The following is a 19,446-nucleotide window of genomic DNA, read 5'->3' on the forward strand; positions in this document are numbered from 1 at the left end:
GCAGCCTGCCACAGCTGAGTGCCTTTCCCACTGGAAACCTTTCCATGATGCTAATCTACTACAGAAGGAAAATCACTAGAGGAGGACACCCAATAGCTTCCAGCCAGAACACAACACGCCTTCAGCAAGACCTTTGATTTTCACAGGCACACACTGAAGTTCACAACAAAGAACAGCCTGTCTGTTGCATAACTAACCTTAGGCTGCATTAGATAAGTTGTGCCTTCTCACAGATCAACTGACCTTAAATAATGTCCCCAGTGTATTCAGAGCCAATAGGTTTCTCTTTTAGAGCTCAACTGACAGGTCTTCTCCTTCCAGCTATTTCTGCAGAAAGGCACACAAAGAAGATTTCAAGAGAAATCTCATGCTTACTGTTCCAAAAGCAGCTTTCCAGGCCAAAAATGAAGGCCAAGATCTCAGCTCCAGAGCTCCATCTCCCTTTGAAGGCTTCTTGAGCACTTCACTGCAACAGTGCAAGTGAGAGCCTCGGCAGGACGGAACTGGGGTTGAAACAGATGCTAACTGGAACACTCAGTCTCTCTCTGGAAAGCTTGCTTCAGTTCTGCCACTGAGTCAAGACAGAAGGAAAACAGCCAGCCATGCCAATGAAACACTGCTTTGTATTCTGGGTAAGGCAAAACAAGGGTCTGGTGATGAGGAGCTCTCACATGTCAGGCAAGGGTCAGCAGCAAAGGCAAATTCCACCATGGCATTTCCGTTCTGTCGCCCAGCCCATTGCTGTGAGCGGATACAGCAAGATCTTTCATTGCTTGTCCAAAAATGGCATTTAACATAGCTGTGCAGCATCACCCCACTGCCACATTCCACTCCAGAGGTGGGATATCAGTCCCTGCACAGAGCTAAAGTCACAGGCTACTGTGTAATGAGCTAAGATCTTTTAATATCATTTCTCCAGTCCCCATCCTGGGTACAAGATGATGCAGGAGCTCTGCAGTTGCCCCAGAGGTAGAAACACTTGGGAAGAGATGGAGACAGTGCCAAAGTAAGCAAGCCTCTGCACCCCTCCTGGCAGGTCATTTCATTGTCCACACAGATGTCTGTGCATTCCCTGTGATGTTTTAGAAGCAAAATGCTCTACAAAGCAGGGCCATATCCTTCTGGGAACACAGGTACCAAAGCAACTGCCCAATAAACCCATGGCAAAGGCAGAAGCACTAAAAGCCTGGCTGTTTTTTGACACCAGCTTAGCTGTCATTCAGACTTCTCATGAGCATCAGTTTCATACTTAAAAATCAGGGCCCAGGGGGCTTCCCCTTTTGCTCCATTCATCCAGCTGATACAGACACAGCCCACATCCGCAATTCCCTGATCTTTTCCAGTGGAGCACATTAGGGCAGAAGCCCTGCCTCACCTCTTGCAATCAGCCAAGCTGGGCTTCATTGATAAGGCTGTGCCCTACAAAAGAGCTGTACTATTCCACATTCAGGACATCATTGCCTCTCGCTGTAAGCACAATAACCCAGACTTGTGAGGGTTGCTCATGCCAGGGGAGGTCCACAGCTTCTGAGGAGCTTTCTAGTAAACCCAGCCTTGATGGCAAAGGAAAGGGCTCGCAGAGCAGAGTTACAGGAATCTATTCCTCCTGCATTAGTCAGCATACATGAATACATCCTCTTGCTTCATTAAACTTTAATTACAGTACATATGAATAGGCTTCGCCAGTTACTTAATCAAAGGGAGTCTGATTACAAGGTGTTCACATGAAAAGCTAGAAAGCAACATCCTTCCTAGCTTTTCTTTCAGATTTTTTTAGGCAACCCTTGTCGATTTCGCCAGGTCAGTTGACATTTTAGGGCTGCTGCAAAGAACGATGAAAAGCAGCCACAAAGAGTAAATAAAGCACTTTGAAGGGAAACAGGACACAGATCATTAGCCCTGAATTCCTCTTTATTATCCAGACAAAAATTAAATGCAAAATCCCAGAGCAGATGTTGCATTAGTGAGCTGATCAGTAGTGCTAAACACAAGGATGGCTTTGCTGCTGTGTATCACGCATGTGTGGGCTGGACTGTCTGGAGTTTCATTATTTTAAGTGTCCTTAAGTGTCTGAAACCGCAGCAGATCTGAACCTATAAAAAATCCTACTCATAAACTGGGATTTCCTCGGTAATCACATTCTCTGCAACACAGATGCTTATTTGTTCACACACACACTTTCCCTGGGGTTAGAGAAACTTTGCATGTACTTTCTTGCCTGCCTAGAACAGGACAACCATCTCCCAAACTCCTTCCTCATTAAAACCACAAGCTGTATGACCAGATCCTCAACTTCCACAACATCCATACAGTTGATACAGCTTAAATTGACTTAGAGCAGTTTGCACTGGCTGAAAAACCTACCAGCAAAGCAACTCCAGTTGCAAGAGGCACAGCTGGGGATGGGAGCTCAGTGCCTGACTGCGTGAGAAATAAAAAGCAGCTATGTTGTTCCGCACAGCACTGTTTGCTAAGCAAATCAACAAAAACAACCAAAAACAAACAGACAAGGAAAAAAAACCCAAAACTTTCAGCAATTTAAAACTACAACAGACAACTTACTGGCCTGCTCCTGCACACTTGGTCAGAAGTGTATATATTCTGTACAGTGACAGGTTCTGGCAGCCAGGGACTGACACACTTTCAATGGCAATGTCCTAATATTAGAAAAATTTGGTCATAAGCTAAAACTGTTACAGAAATAGCATAGGATCATAAGTTACGAGCTGAGTCAGAACTCTATCTGCTACTTGACTTTTATACTATTTTATTCTTTTTTAAGAAAAAAAGCTCATCATGCTGTGGGTTTTTTTTAAAAACAGTTTGCTGCTGCCATCAGTTATGAAGAAGAATGAGCCTTTGTCGACAGGGAAGAAAGTAATTTAAACTAGCAAAAATCGATCTGCAAGGAAGCAAAGGGGACAGATCCCCTCATATACCACAGCTCTGTGTGTAGTAAGTCCTTCACTAACACCACAGCCCCTCTGAGTGCCAGTTCTGGAGGGCAAGGGACTGCCTCTTTATCAGGTACATACAAGGACTCCTCTAGCAGAAGTCCAGGGATGTTGATGGGATTGTACACGGTAGTACAGTGCCCTAATTCCCAGGAATCCTGGGTGTACAATGCAGTCTCCTGCATAAAAGGATTTTATTTGCACTCTGTACTTGTAAATCACTGGTAAATAATTAACAGACAGCATAAGTATGTAACAGAACTGAGTCACAGGTGTTAGCAAAGGAAAACTGCTATAAATGGATATGTCACAGCAATAAGCTGCCTGTTCACCTGTTGGGTGCTGGAGGAATTAAACAACTTAGTTTTTGTAAATTAACCCCTGACGCCCAGAACCTTACTAGAAAGCCCATCCATATTCCTTCTCTGCTATTTATGACCATAACTTTTCCTCCTTTCACAGCTTGGACAGTCTTTAAATGAAGAAACAACTAAATGTCCCAGGCTTCTGATTGCTGGGTAGAGCCATGGGGTCACATGCGGGTCCATTCATTCATTCCAGGGAGGGAAGGGGAGATGGGAGCAAGAAGCCTTCCCCAGCATCCCACTGGGAGCTGCAGCAGCAGGAAAAGATTTCTCAAGTATGAACACAAAAACGTAGCACAGGAGGAGACCCACCCTTGTTCCACATCTCGTCTTTAGTTTCTCCCTCCTTCCTGCTGCCCCTCATGTCCCACAGGCTGTTTCTGCAAACAGTCCAGGAAATATAATTTTCCCTACACGTAGCAGGAAGGCAGAGGAACAGAAATCCTCCTGCCAAGCATGACACTGCAAAGAACTGCCATGAGGGCCCTCTCACTACTTAGATCACCAAAGACATTTGGCATCACAACATTTCAGCCCCCAATATGCAGCTGCTGGAAGGGCAGGAGGCAGAAGCCTGCTAAAACAACCAGGAATGGGGAAAGCACAAGTCCTGAGAGAAAAGCAAATGACTAAAAGCTGCTCAATCCAAGGCAGTGCACCGAGGAAAGTAAATCATCAGTGTCTCGCCATTCTTTGCTGCAGGGTCCCTCAGAAAACACACAGATCCTCTGCCTTGTCTGCAGTTCTGCCTGGAAACAAAACCCAAAAAGGACCTTTTCCAACAACAGCTTCAAAATGTTTAAGCTCATTTCACCATGTTTGGTTTGGTTTTGAATAGAGTAACATACAAGCAATGAATTCTTGATTTTGTTTTTTTTTTTTTTTCCAAAGTACAGCTCCCATAAGCTAAAAAAGTAAATGGGAGTGCTTTGCTTCCTGGGGTATGGAACTGGAACATTTTTCTAGCACCTAATAAAACATTGTTTGGTTGATACTAACCATTAAAATATGTGTTTCAAGTCATGTAATGTTCCCTGTGAAATTTGCCTTTTTGCTCCATGAAAAAAGGGGCACTGAAAGGAATCCTGCAGCCATAAGGATCTCACTTAATTCATGGAAGTATCATTTTAAAAGCCTCACAACATGATCAAAGCACTGCTGAGAACAGATGTTCCAGGCTTTACAAATTCCAGCATAAGTATTTTTTATGACATTTATCACTGCTAAATTCTTTCAGCCATTTTTTTCCCCTCAAGAGGCATGTAGGCACTTTCTTTCTCGGGGAGGACATGTTCACATGTGGACTGGTCTCTAGCCACAGACCCTCTCCTCCATAATGAGGAGAGCTGTGCAGTGTCCCCAGCAGTTACAGAGGTAGCCAGATTCCAGGAGAGCTGGGCATGGTGTTCCCCACTCCACAAGAGGAATTTAATGTAGGAATCGCTGTGTCAGTGCTCAGACCTTGTCCCTCAACCCTTCACACAGACCCTCTCACATAAAAGTCATTGCTCCACTACCCTGACACCAGAATGCAGCCTACAGACCCCTCCATAAGGTCTCTTTTTGTTACCAAGGCATACACTGTCATCATCCCTCAAGGCCACAGCAGGCCACCACTGCCTTGACAAGCTCTGAGTAACCTCATCCCACCTTAAAGCTAACCCTGCTTTGAGCCAGGAGCTGCACAAAAGAGCTGCATGACCCTTTCTGCAAAATGTTGGATGATTATAGATCTCAAGTAGAAGCCACAAAGAAATGCCCTTGGCCATGTCAACACCCCAAGAAAACACCTTCTCTGGTCCCTCAGCTCTTTCTGTGGATGTGGAACCCTCTGGCTGTGCACAAGAGCTAGAAGGGTGCTTCCCTGGCTGTAGTAGAAGATACTCAGTACTGCCCAGCTACAAGGCCAGATGCAATCAGGAGATGCTCAGGTGCCTTGGGGGCTACTAAAGCCAGATGAGCTAAGCCAGACGGAGGAATAATGGGGAGCTGCAGGACTGTGCAGGAACCTGCTTGTTCCTGAGACAGCAGCAATGAGTCCCCATTCCTAGAGGTGATCATGGAGGCAGAGAGCACATATTTCAACTGCAATTCAAATCACAGTCAAATTTCCACCAAAGAGCAAAGTTCCCAGAAAGTGTAGCTCTCCACAGTCAGTTTTCTGTGTATTCACAGTCTCAGGAGCATCACCAAGTTATATGTTGACAGAAAGTCTAAACACCATGCAGTGCTGGGCAGTTTCATGAGAGTGAGCTGTGTACCAACAGAAGACTCACAACTACCCCAGAATCTGAAACATACAATTTATCTCTGAATAACATAGGGTTTTTTACCCCTTTCAAAAAAAAGGGATCTGAAACAACCAGCTCCTTTCAAATTTCACACATTCACAGAAGAGGGTGTTTGTGAAAAGGACCCCACAAGCACATCACTTCTCTAATATGTGCCCAATTTAGTTTCACCTATCTCCATGTGCTCCCTTCCCAATTCCGACAACCTGCTTGCACATCCTGTTTCACTATGAACACAAGCTTCTTCCCTGGGGCAGCAGCACTGCCTTCATTTCTCCTCATGGCGAGCTTAGACACTAGTCAAAATGGGAGCAAAAAAGCCAGACAAGTTTACCCTTCTTGCCTATCCAGACTGTGAGCCCAATCAAGGCATCACCAGGGCTGTGGCAGCTCTTCTCCCAGGGCTTTGGGTACCACCAAAATGACAGAGCAACAGGGCCACAGTTAAGTAATCCATCAAGAAGATGGGAGAGCAACCTCTGAAAAAGCAGCACGAGGCAAAGGAGGTCTCCCAGAACACGGAAAAATTAGGAAAACACATAGTAGGAGATAGGCACCAAGGTGGCAGTGACGGGGAGAGTGCTGAAGGTGAGCACAGATCTAGGGAACAAGGACAACAACTCAAGCAAAGGCTGAAAGATGTTGGAAGAGCAAACACAAGCAGAGAGAAGGTCTGTAAAAGGCATCTACCAGCAAAGGAATCACAAGCAACCACAGCAACAGTCTTCCTCTTGCCAATTCCACGTGCTTTTTTTGATGGACCTCTCAGTCTAAGGACTTCTTGTGTTGTTTAAAACTCATTTGCTTCTTCATTTATGAGGTACAACTTTGTATTTTAAATCCACATAGAAAATGTGCTGAAAATTTAAGCACTCACAAGAAATCTTGCCATGCTGTCAACGGGGACTCTGTATGTGCACAAGTGAGTGCTGGCACACAAACACACATGCATTCACACCTACACTGCAGCTTTTCAGGAAAAGGACTGTTCCCCTAGAAGTCCTCCAAGTGAGAAAAGAAATGGGGGAGTGTACAGCACTATCACAGCCAGGCCATGCTCCTCTGCTCCAACCTCAGAGACAACCAGCACTGACATCAAAGTCTGTTTTCCTGCAGGTCCTGTCCAGTCCCTCCCCTCATCTGTGGGAGCATCACCCCAACAGCTGCATTACATCCTGGGCTGCAGACACCTCTGGGGTGTGAGCCTGGGCCACCCCTGCCCTTGCACTGCCCCAGTGACAGTGCCATCAGCCACAGACAAAGGACAATATCTTCAGAGCTCGGGATGCAACGAGGGAAATTCAAAAGGGCGCTCCACTCAGCATCAGAACTTAACGGAATTGTTCTGCTGAGTTATTAACGTCACAGTCCTGCACCAGACCTGAGTTTGTTTTGCTATCTTGTCTTCCCAGTCCAAGTGAATTTGCTGGGTGATTTTAAGAAAGAGAAAAAGGCGGTGACCAATTTTGGGGCCTTCTGATTTAGACATTAAAAGAGAAAAAATATTCCTACATTGCTTCCCTCTTGTTTTTCTAAATAAAAATAATATATAGCCCTAACTGGATAATAAATATGCTCAAAAGCTGTCCTTAAGTAAAAGCTTTTGATAACAAATTGCCTGTGCTAACCGCTATTTTACTGTTGAATTTTTTATTGTTGCTTAAGCACTGCAATTATGCTAATAAGCCTGAGAGGATGGTACACTAAAGCATTGAATGTGACAGATATAATACTCAATAAAATGTTGATCTTACCTGAAAATTGGAATCAAACAGCCTTATTAGTATTTATGGATATGGCACCTCCAACATGTTTCTCTTAAGAGGAATATATATATGCAATAGATATTTCCAAATATACCCTACTATTTCTCATGCCTGCATAGAATTTAATTCCAGGTGGCTATTACCCCTGCTGCTAATTGCCAGTCCCTTTTGGAATAAGAAAAAAGAGTGTTGCCTTCTGGGACATGCAAAACTCCTGCACATTGGAGGGTCCTTCCTTTTGCCACCTGGAGGATGGCAGCTGTCTGCAGGGATGGGGACAGCTCTCCCCAGCTCTCGGCATGGCCACCAGGCTTGTGAGGGCACCACACAACAAAGGCTCTGCTCTGCCACCCTCTTACCTATTTTCCCCATGCCCTCTCCTTTTATGTGCAAGGCAGGTAAATCCAGCAAATGGTTCGGTTATTTACAGGTGCTGGAGAAATGACTTCTGAATTTTAAGATTCAGAAGACAAAAGACTAATTTATTAAAGACAAATTTATTTATTTTGCTCTTAAACTTCTCAGCCAATGCTGACAGGGAACGAGACCCACCTGCTTCACTGCAAGTTACAGCACTGCTGATTTGAGCTGTTGAGCTGTCGCAGGGTCTGGCATGGAGGTGCTCTGTGACTTTCCACAAGTTGTGCTGCTTTTTGCACCTCTATTTCACCACCTAGTCCCAGTCTGCTTTCTCAGTTGATGGCATAATTTTTTTCCCCACATGGAGGCTTTTTTTAGGGGGATTTTTTGGCCAAACCCATGGGTTTCAGACCCAGCCTCAAGGCTCCACTGACATGAACTTCCTGTAAATAAAATCCAAGTGGTCTTCAGCACCTTGACTTTCTCATCTACAGAAGGAAGAAAAACTAAACTCAAAAGAGCCACATGCTTCAGACAAAGTATATTTACATCCATGACCAGGCTCTAAAGAGACTGTACACAATGGACTGTGTAGCTTTCAAGTGCTGCAGGTTAATGCTTAAATAGCAGCTGCTGGCTTCCAGCTTCACTCCTTGTGCTGCTCCCACCCACAGGAGTCAATTCTGTTGACAGGACAGCAGAAACATCAATAACCACCATGATATTTCCTGAGAGTAAAGCAAAATTCTTACCGCTGGATGCTGCAAGCTTCCATGGTGGAAAACATGAGGTGGGAGATATCTAGGAACTGTTCCCATGAATAGACACAGCAGGGGAAACCCAACTGGCTTTCCATTGAAATCTGGGATTCCCAAAGGGCTCAGAGATCACAGCAGGTAATCCACAAGACACAACTCAAAACACCACAGGACACTCCTGGGCTCTCTTAAGCCACACTTGCAACCCACACTGGCTTGCACTGAGGGCAAGGATGGAGTGCAAGGATGGGAACAGGGTGGCTTTGCAGGACAGAGCTTAGAGCAGCTCCACAAACCCTCATTTGCATTTCAATAAGCACAGCACTTAGAAAAAAAAAAAAATTCTGTTGCTAAATCAAAGGAAGCTACCAATTGACTGAGCTGGCACCTCGAAGAGCCAGGAGATGCATCCAGGGCTCCTCCAAGCAAGCCCCAGCACGAGATGCCAGACACCAGATTTCAGGAGCAGACAACTTAACTGTGCCACACAACTACAAAGTGCTGCAGGACCACATGGCAGCCACTCCCTTAGAAGTGGCAGGACTCATCCCTGCCATGTTAAGTGAGTCTTGTCAGTATTTTCAACCCTGCAGGGAAATCTAGATTCAACTTTGGCATATTGCTTTCTTTTGCTAAGCAGCAACTCTCGAATGTTAACTCCAGTCCTGACAGGCGTATTTATGGACTATTCTTTGCAAATAATCTTACCCTGACCAGTCCGAAAGGTCAGAACCATAAAAAAGAATAACAACAATTAAAAAAAAAAAGCACAAGGCTGGAAAATCATCACTGCCATTGGTACAACCCCTCAACTTATTAACCGTCCTTGCAACAAGGTGAACTGCAAGGTCTTGGATTTATTTGATTGATCGAGATCAAAAGATCGGGGGAAACACAGTAAATTGTATCTTTCCACAAACGCACTTTGCTTTCAAGATTTGAGCAGATAGCTGCAGGAATTGAAAAGCTCAAAAGAAGGAGAAAGAAACCAGAAAAGAGAAAAAAAATTTTAAAAACATGTACAAAGGTGACTTCAGAAAGGCATCCCTTAGTTTCCTCTTGACACCATCTGCATTTCTTAGAGCTATTCGCAAGTTTCTTCCATGTCTCCATACCCCTGGGACACAACAGCTTATGTCTTCTAAGCAGAAGACGATAAGGAACAATAAGACAGTGGTATAACTTCAGGGGAGACACCAGTGTTTGCTGACATTATGGATGAAATGTAAATATTAGAGAAGCTAAAGTCCAACAACAGGTTGAAGAACTTCCCATTGAATTCCAGATGTCCTACAAGATAAGACAAGTATCTCACTGATCTTCTTAACCAGACCAAGCAGGACAAAGCACCTGAATCCCGCTGTCGCTGTCCTCACATGATGGCTCAGAGGCTGTCTGAGTCCAGGCTCAATTTGTCATCAGCAGCTCCTAGGGAAGGGAGGAAGGAGGAAGAAGCAAGGGAACTAAAGGAGCAGCCGTCTTCAGGACATAATTTCAAGACCTAGCTGGTGAGCCAGCATTTTTAAACTCAGGAAAAGCCTGCTGTGTTTGCTGTCAAGACAAGACAAAGAAACACAATGGAGAACAAGAACAGAAGAGCAAGAGAAGAAAAATGAAACTCTCCACCACTTCACCAGCCCTGCAAACAGAGAGGAAAAGTAATCACTTGGTTCCTCTCTCTGTGTTCCACGTGATATTTGTGTCTTGCTCAGTATACCTATATTTGTAGCACTGCATTCTCATGTCACAATAAAACAGATGAGATTACACCCCTGAGAGTAAGAGTAAATCCCTTACACAGACCATGGAAGAGACCCAAACTCACAGAAGCTTACTACAAAGGAGCCAGAATTGATGCAACTTCCTGTTTTTACTACAAGTTTACACTGCATGCCAACAACAAAGGATTAAACCTCTTCTTTTCCTTGAGCTTATACTTCCCTCCAGAAGAACATCACCATTCAGGTAACAAAGACGCTGAGCACCAGTGTAAATTGCTGCTGCATCAATTCTTCACCAAGCCATGCAGCTCATTCTGCACAGATACACTCAGCTTTGCCTTTCACCTTATCAGCTTTGAATAAGGTTGTTACGATAAGAATTTCACACAATCCCATTTCTAATCATCACTGGGTTAGAAGGACTCTCCAGAAGTCACCTAGTCTATGTTTCCACCACATGGAAGGATCGGTTCTCCTAAAAGCAGGACTGCTACTGCTTTTCCAGCTTGTTCTTAAACCTCTCCATGACTGAAGCTGCCTAACCTCCTGCAGGGATCCACTCCATCACTCAGCTATCCTTAACACAGGAGATCATTCACTGACACCTCAGCTAAATTTCTCTTGCTGCAACCTAAGTTTATAATTTGTTTTATTTACAGTGGGCAGATTAAGTTTATTCCCTCTCTCCATGACACGTTCACTATTTCCAAAATTTACAAGTTGAGGCAGTGCTGCTTGTCCTCTCTTTGCCCATTCTGCTTCTGCTCACAGCACATTCTCAATCTATGCACGAGTATGTCTTTCCTTACCCTGAGAGAGCAGGCACTTGGATATCACGAGGCTGTTTCAAGGGAAGACGCTCACCTCCAAAGGCTGATGCATTCAGGCACACCCAGTTACAAAGTACTCTGAAACAATAAAAATAAAAGATTTGTCTTCAGGATGGCAGGCAGAGTCCAGTCCAGGAGTAAAGGAAAAACCAGCAACTCTGAAGTGCAATTTTCCTCACCCCATTATTTAACATGCAAACAGATTTTCAAAAGCACCATCACTGACTCTAGATATGTCATGCATCACCACTCAAAGCTGGACACATTTTCTCTGACAACCACTGTAAGGGTTTGATAAATTTGTGTTCTAGGAAACAAAGTGTTCATGGACTTTGCAGAAAGTTCTGCCAAGGTATAAGCAATACCCAGCACACGTCAAAATCAGATGGCTCTGACTCCAAACCTTTGAGCTCTGTGACAGAGGACAAATTTTAAACTTTATTTACAGTGTCACTGAAACGAACAGAGGCAAGATTTCCAGTCTACTCAGAGATTTAAATGTGTGTAGATAGATCCAGAGGGTAAAAGTCAGTCCTGATGAATGGCTTTTGTATTCACAACATATTCCTTACCTTTTGATCTTCAGGGTGTTCTACCCAGCAAAATAAAATCTCTCATGAACCCAAGTGTTTGGTGACAATGTAGAAAAGTAAAGAAAGGATTTACATGAACAGTGTTCAGGAACACAGGGGAGAGTTCTGAATGACAAAAACATCCCAAATTTCATGAAAGATAACAAGCAACAAGGGAGAACAGCAATAATACATTTGCCATCCTACTTCTGGAGGGTCTCAGAAAAACAGAGTTAGATGGTAGCAGACAATTTGCAACAACAGCACCTTTCAGCAGTAGATCACCTTTTGCACCCCATCTCATCTAAATTCCTGTCTCCACTCAGCAGAAGCTGCTCCTGGCCCCAAAGGATCAAGTGGCTTTGTAAGAAATACTCTTTTTCCAATAGCTGAAGCCAAGAAACACTCAATTTGTCACCTACTGTGAAAACAAGATGCTTGTTGCACATCTAAGGATGTGCCAATGCAAGAACTCAGTGTCTTCTCTTTAGCATGGATCATCTATCTGACTGCCCCGTTGGCTACCGCACTTTGTCCATCCCCAAGTTTCTGCTTGGGATGTTTTCTTTCATCCTGCCCAGCTGTCCTGGGCTTTTGCTTTCCTTCATCACTTGCAGTCTTAGCAATGCCAACACTTAGAGCCAACCAGTCCAACTGCTGTCAGCACAGGAAGGCGACACACTCCTGTTTAGTACTGATTGGATAACAGAAGTGCTGTTGCCAAGGCTAAATAAGAACACCTGCACCAATAACATCCCTAAAGCAGCACATAGTAGCTGAGGAGACTGAGCAATAAATGCCTGAAGGTGAAAAACTCAAAGTAATCTCAAAATGTATGTCGGACAACTGATAAAAGACTCTAAATGCATGCCCATCTTTAAGGGTGAAAGTAGCTCCAAGGACTTCAGCAAGATCACCTGCAGCATCAGACATGTTACCTCCCAAAACACTAGTGAGATAAGGATGTTTAGCAAGGGATAGAGATATGAGGAATGCTTCCACCAAGAAAATATACCCATTTCTACAGCTGAATTACAACAGCTGTTGAAAACCATGGAGTAGCATTGAATGGCAGCCCAGGACAGGGAGCCAAGACGACTACCACATGCAATTGAAACTGCCAAGGGATTAAGTTAGGTCAAATGTAATTACACAAATTGGATCCTGGCCAGAGTACTGGCTTATTTAAGAAAATTAAAAGAGGTGTTCAAAAGTTTCAGAGATTGAGTCCTCCTCCTGTTAATTATTTGGTGAGTCAGTGAAGTCTCAGTACTCTGGGAGGCCATCTGAAAAAGGGGAAAAAATGAGGCATAAACTTGAAAGGCATTAGAAGCGATTAGCAAAAGCCTTTGTTCTCCATGGCAATCCTGGCTGCACCAGTGCGCGAAAGCCTTTCATGTCCATGCTGAAAAGTGGTCTCAGTTCCTTTGATACTTCTGGGAGGAAGCGTTTAAATTTACAAATACCCCGCTGACAGAAGTTACAGACAACAGTCGAGGAACTTCTGCATAACCCAGCCAGATCATACCTGGCTCTCAGGCAGGCAATACTCCTGCTGGAGGGAGGAATGACAACAAGACACAAAGGAGTTCACTGACACCAGGAGCAATGTCCACTCTACATGCTAGCAGTGTATGAAAGCCAAGTCATGTCAAAAAGGAGGTTGCAGCCAGGTGGGACAGTGGTTTCCTCCCCCTCATTCAGTTTTCAGACGATGGAGAGCATGCAAGGCAGGCAATGGTAAGGAGACCAGAAAGGAAGCTTTGTGGTCTGGCAGCTGAGCATCATTTGGAAAGATTAGATTCTGTTTATCCCTCTGCCATAAACCTTCTGATGATAAGAGCAAAGTCACGTACATGAAATTTTCCCACATTTATTGCTGTGCCTTTTCTGGCTGAATAAAGATACAGAAGGACCACGTCCAGAAGAGAAAAGAACAAGCAGCAGGGACTGAGATTCTCTGTTCAACCCTTAATCAAGACTTGTACTATAACCATGTACAGCACTACAAAACGCAAAGTGTTCTGAAAAAACAGGCCTTGTAAGTCTCAGTTTTGGCACCTGAAAGAAGTAGATGCCTCAGCTACCTCTGCATCTGGAAGTCATCATTAGAGATACACTCATTGCTGTCTTTGAAGCAGTTGGATGCGACAGTAAAGGCAGTACGGAATTGGAGATTAACCTTTTTTGGGTAGCTTATTCAGTGCAATGTTCAAATGATGCACATGAAACAAACCATTTTTTGACTGACATGAAAAAAGCCAGAGAGATGAAATAACTATCTTCTCAACAAGTGCCGTACATGAGGCGTGTCAAGTGACATGGCTTCGTCTCGCAGTGACAGCAGGTGAACACACAACTGAAGCCTCTGCCATATTGATTTCATGTGCTTTTTTTTTCCCTTTAACTTTCCATAAAACAAGCCAGGAAAAGGCAGACATTTCACAGCACAGATTGGTGCAATTTGTGCTAATGGCCCAAGCATAGATGCAAGCAGCAGCTTGCTTCTCTTTGTGTGGAACAGTCAACAGGGACAAGTCTGGTGGGACAACTGCTACCACGGCACACCTTGCCCCAGCCCAGCAACACCTCCTCCTCCAGCAGCCTCACAACAAGCAGGGCAAGAACTAAGAACACAGGAAAAAGATCTCTGCTGTCTTGCCATGCTGTGCAAAATCCAGGGGCAAGCAAATGTGGAAAGAGGTTGCATTCTACGCTGACCACACACAAACTTTCTTTCTTCCAAAAGGTAGTCAAGTGCTTTTCCAGGTAGCAAAAGCACAAATGTCCTAAATTCCTCATCCCTGGCACTCCTGCAACAAGGTAATCACTCCCTGGGAGTCCTCAGGCAGCACACACATGACAAAGACATAGATTTCTTTTACAGATAGGAACAAAACAGCATGGCAGTTCTTCCTATTCTTTCCAAACACCTTCTAACCAGCCTCCTCTGAAGCAGACCCACTGCTTGCACTGGAAAGACCCACAAAAAAGGGCAGGTCAGAGCCAGAGCCACGACACAGCCAGTGCCACGTGTGAGCACCACCACACGTCAGGGAAAAGCACAGGGCTGATGTTACACATGCTACAAAAAAATAGATTTTTCAGCACAAAACGGGGCAGCCTGAAGGGTTTCATGCCAAAGAGGGACCTGCTGCCATGGTGGCCTGGGCATGCAGGGGGACATCCCCCTGTGGCAGCAGCAGTGATTAACCAATACTGATAATGGCCTCCAGTGCCTGAAACAAAGCACGAGGAAACAGCACAGTGAGGACTAATGCCAAGTGGCAATAAAGACAGAGGCAGGGCTGATGTTCAAAAAAGAATTTTTTTTTTTTGCCTAGGTTACTTGTTTTTAAAAAAAAAAAGTTTCTGCATGCAGGGACATCCTGTTCACTATATTAAATTAAAGGGATGATTCAAGAGGGAACAGCTTTCAGCAGGCAGGGGGGAAAAATCAATTTGAGGTTGCTATGGACAACTGGGCTGTCTCCTGTAAAACGGAATCAGATTCAGCTCTACAAACCTGAACACTAAACATTCCCTCAAATACAACACACTAAATTAATGAATACAATAAAATACAGACTTGTGTCATCTCCCAGGTTTTTTGGCTGAACGAAGGACATGCTCAAATCTGCTAACTGCCACTAAATACAGGACTGGAATTTGGCTCAGTGGTGACTTTCTGACTGCCAGGCCAACACTGACCGCTGCCTTACAGGGGCAAAGCTCTTTATAACAGCCGAACAAACCAGAGTGGCTCCCAGATTCACCTCTCTCTGGACCCTTCCATGTGCTCTGGGCTTGCAGCGGGATCTAAAACCATGTTCTGCTGATACAGGCTCCTGAAAAACTCAGCTAGAAAGGACAGCAAAAGCTCAGCCTGAGGCTTTCAAGCATGTCCTGGCTGATACTGGACAGAGGCAGTTTAACCTGCCTGCAGTCCTTGAATAGCCTGAACAGAAACAATGCCCTCTACCTGAGTAGCTGACCTATGGTCACAGCTGCCAGTAGGAACCTCACACGGAGGGACCCCTGAGGACAACATGGTGGCCATGGTCCAACAGGTGTCCCCTCCCCATGCTTTGCACTGGAATAATTTCAAACAGGTTTTAAGCACCTTCTCCACTCCCTGCAGGAAGAAAAGTCCTGGTGAGAGAGAATGGAGCAGAGATGAGGCATCTGATTCTGTGCCCTTTCCCAGTAGCTGTAAAGAAATCAAAGAAATCCATCTAGATCAATCTTTCCATCAAGGCAACAGGAAACATTCCCATCCCACGATACTGTAAGTCTTATGGAGCAGTTAACGATTTTCCAATGAAATGTGCCATCAAAATACAAGATTTTATTAGCAAAATCAATGATGTGTGCAGAGACAGTCCCTCGTGTGTCTTTAAAAAAACATCTATGAATAAACCTGACAGGAATAAGAACATTGTGCAATTATTACAGCTGTTTTACAGGATTCTCTAGTAATGACAGCCCATACTTCTGGTAAGACACCTTAAGGCAGTACCACAAAAAAAAAAAATATATAAAAGGAACAGAAGCACAGCATTCCCCTACACTTGGAGTGTGCATTGTGTTTATTAAATTACATTTTTTTTCCCCAACAAGAAGATAACATCCTGGAAACAAAACCACCCCAATGCTTAAAGAAATATTTACCAGTCACCCGTCTTTTTCTCCTTCTCCACAAGTTCAGTGTTTCATTGCATGAGAAAAGCAACCAGTGGAAATTTACACCAATTTAAACCTAGCAGAAATGGAAGCAAGATAGAGAGGTTGTGACTTTTCAGCACCCACAAAACTCATGATGGTCCTAAACTATGCACACAGGTCAGGTACCTGCAGCATCCAAGAGCCTTCTGCAAGCAATACACCCATCTGAGGACACAGGAATGGAGTCCTACCAGCCTGCCAGGCTCCTGTTCTCAGCTGGCAGCTATCATCCACGTCAAAACCATCATAAAGAACTCAGACAGTCAAAACATTAAGGCACCCCAAATATAACACTCACCAAAGCCCACTACCCGTTTTTTTGTGGAGCTCTGGCTAATGCACAAGGAGCACCATTAAGTCGCATTTATAGCAAAATGCTCAAGACGCAGTTATGTGAAATGGTGCCAAAAAAAAACACTTGACAGTTCTAACCCAAACCTATACACAAGAGCCTAAGGTCCACTCAGAGGAAAAAATTAAGTCTCTGTTCCCCCTGGCTTTAAAAAACCTCCGGATGCATGGGAGGATGGATAGGGAAAGAGTAACAAGAATACCCAACAGATGTTTCCATTAGCATAGATTTGCCATTCATTTCTCTGTCTTCTACCATCAAACTCCTTTATCATCCTTGCTGGATAATTTACAGTGCTTGTTGTCTCTAAGAACAGAGACAGCCAACACTTGACAATGTAGAAGTTCAAAGAGCTGAGCCATGCATGACCTGCAAGCAGATTGTTGCTATTTCCTTGCATGTATATAAGGGCTTTGCCTTCATGCAATGCTGGAACTTGTCATCATGAAACACCCTCCTATTACAACATGGCCCAGAGGAGCTACTATTTTGGGTCCTAATAATGTGCTGGGTTTTACAGGAAAGAAAGAAGGCAAGTAACATGGAACAACCCAGCTGTCAAGGAGAGAAACAGATGGGATCCTCACAAAGCTACACAGATTGCCTTAGTCAAGTGCTGTCACAGCCCATCCTCGAGATGGGAAAGCACTGTGCAGGAGCTAGATGAAAGGAGCTTGTGAAATTAAGTAGCATCATCACCTCCACAAGGCCTGTGAAGAGACAATAGAGAACTGCTTTCCAGGCACTCTGATCCCAGGGCAGTAAAACATGACTCAAGGTTGCCAAGCCGCTTTTTCCAAATGCCTTTTGGCTGAGTGACAATTGCCCAATTCTCCCACCTGTTTGGCCCCCATGAAACACAGAGAGCATCAAGCACATGAAGCACAAGTCACATCTGTGGTCTTGGAAAAGCTCTCCCTTGGGTAACAGGTACAAACAGGGCTGGCTGGAGGTGTCCCTGCTAACATGGCCCCAGGTGCTGGCAGGCAGGCAAGCTGACAGCGCACAGGTAGCACCAGGATTCATCCCACTGTGGCTTCCAGTTCATAATGTGGAAAACAATCTAGGAAACCACACCACTTGCCATGTCAGTGCAGCTCCCAGTGCTGTGACACACCGTGAACCCCTGACAGACCTGGAGAGGGGAGGGACTGGCCTGACCTTCCTCATTCAAGCTCCCAAGAAGGAGCTGCACCCAAGAGAACAAACCAGTGCTTTGGAAAGCCAGGCCCACTTGGAGATATCAGGGCCAATATCCAACAGATAGAGAACCCGTGCTTTGTACTTCCAGCCCGAGCCCAGGTCAGAGCAGCCTGAACACAGCCATTCACACCCACAGTGATTCAAACAGAGGCTGCAGCCCAGATTATGAATGAAGTAAAAGGATTGATTGCCTTACCTACCCTCCGCCTCCCACTAACCGGAAGATGCTATTCAGGGAAAACATAATTTAAAGGCAGAGGCTAATGATGAATTGGATTGATTTTTAGATGAAGTAAATAGATGTAATTGCAATCTACCTGCTTGCAGCTTGCCAAGTCAGAGCGAGCTTCAGGAGAACCTGGCCCCCTCTCCCATTCCTCATCCCACTCCTGTCTCCCACCAAAGCAAGAAAAACCCTCACAGAAAAGAAATTCCTTTACACAAGACAATTGAGTGTTGCTTGGAGCTAGCTCAATGCTGGCTTCCCTCTTCCTGCTAAACAGTACAGAGCCTGAATTGATGGATGTTCAGAGGGCCCACTTTCCAGGGAAAAGCAAATTCCAAGTCTGCAGCTGGGAAGAATGCATCGTATGTCTGGTATTCACGCTGCGCCCTCTTTTCCTCTTCATTTTTTTGGCCGTATAAGGAGCTGAGCACAGCAGGCTGGGCCAGCGAGTGCAGCGCTGCCTGCTCAGCACCGCTGGACCTCAGACTTTGTTTGTCTTTACTGGAAATCCAGTAAGTCCATCTAGGAAAAAGGCTAGTGCATATGCCATGGAAAGTCAGGCTCAGACATCGTGGTCCGGAGATGCAGGATCCAAACGGGAGCCAGCTGAATGAGACCAGCCCAGCAAGTGCTCCTGCAGAGCTGCAAACACGTGCACTGCACAGGCAGTAAATACCTTTACTACACTGCAGGGAAGGGGGGTGTTAACTTAAAAACTAGAGACTATTGCAGCTGCAGTCCTAAAGGATTGTTTCACAGGTTTGCAGGACTCCAGTAATACCTGCACAGGAGATAAAAGGCAACCTGGCCTTGAGCGCAAACTCCTGGGGCTGAGAGGATTACATGCCTTCGGCCACAGAGAAATACGTCCTCTCTAACACACACGGGTTATAAACAGGAGTGTGGGATTGCACTTTAGAGATGCAAATTGCTGGGAATTTTTCCTAGAGTCCTGACAATCTCTAAGTTCGAGTCTATTGCAGCAATTTCATCAGCAGACTGGGATTTCCATATCCCCAATGCAATTACAGAATTACCTTCCAAAAACATAAAACCTTTTTGCCATTACTGCTTCTTCTGTAAACAACAGACTATTGCTGTGGGCACTGCAGGAACAAAAAAGGAGAGGAAAAGACACGTACCACATCACCTTCCCTTTACAAAGAGTGATGGGTGCTGCTCCATGGGATGGCAATACCAACCAACAGAGCTCCTCATGCTTGGCTCTAGGGCCAAAGTGCAGGGACAGAAACTCACAAGCAACCCAAACCCACTCAACCACCCTGTCTTGCCCTCCCACCTGTATCAAGCATGTGAAGTTCC

General features: G+C 44.9%; 1 protein-coding gene across 7 annotated transcripts in view; it reads right to left on the reverse strand.

Annotated features, from left to right (window-relative positions):
• LOC121671299 (LIM domain containing preferred translocation partner in lipoma) overlaps nucleotides 1-19,446 on the reverse strand; it is a 333,806-nt gene that overhangs the window by 260,500 nt on the left and 53,860 nt on the right. For 5 of the 7 annotated variants that reach the window (XM_042042722.1, XM_042042717.1, XM_042042719.1 and 2 more), the window contains one exon: nucleotides 11,025-11,123. The gene's annotated coding sequence lies outside the window, so the exon portion shown is untranslated. The remainder of the gene's footprint in view (nucleotides 1-11,024; nucleotides 11,124-19,446) is intronic. The other 2 variants (XM_042042721.1, XM_042042723.1) reach the window with 1 other exon arrangement.

This window comes from Corvus kubaryi, unplaced genomic scaffold (genome assembly GCF_017639235.1).
Source record: "Corvus kubaryi isolate FWS band 111438036 unplaced genomic scaffold, C.kubaryi_AGA036_p1.0 37397, whole genome shotgun sequence".
In the NCBI taxonomy this organism is placed as follows: domain Eukaryota; kingdom Metazoa; phylum Chordata; class Aves; order Passeriformes; family Corvidae; genus Corvus; species Corvus kubaryi.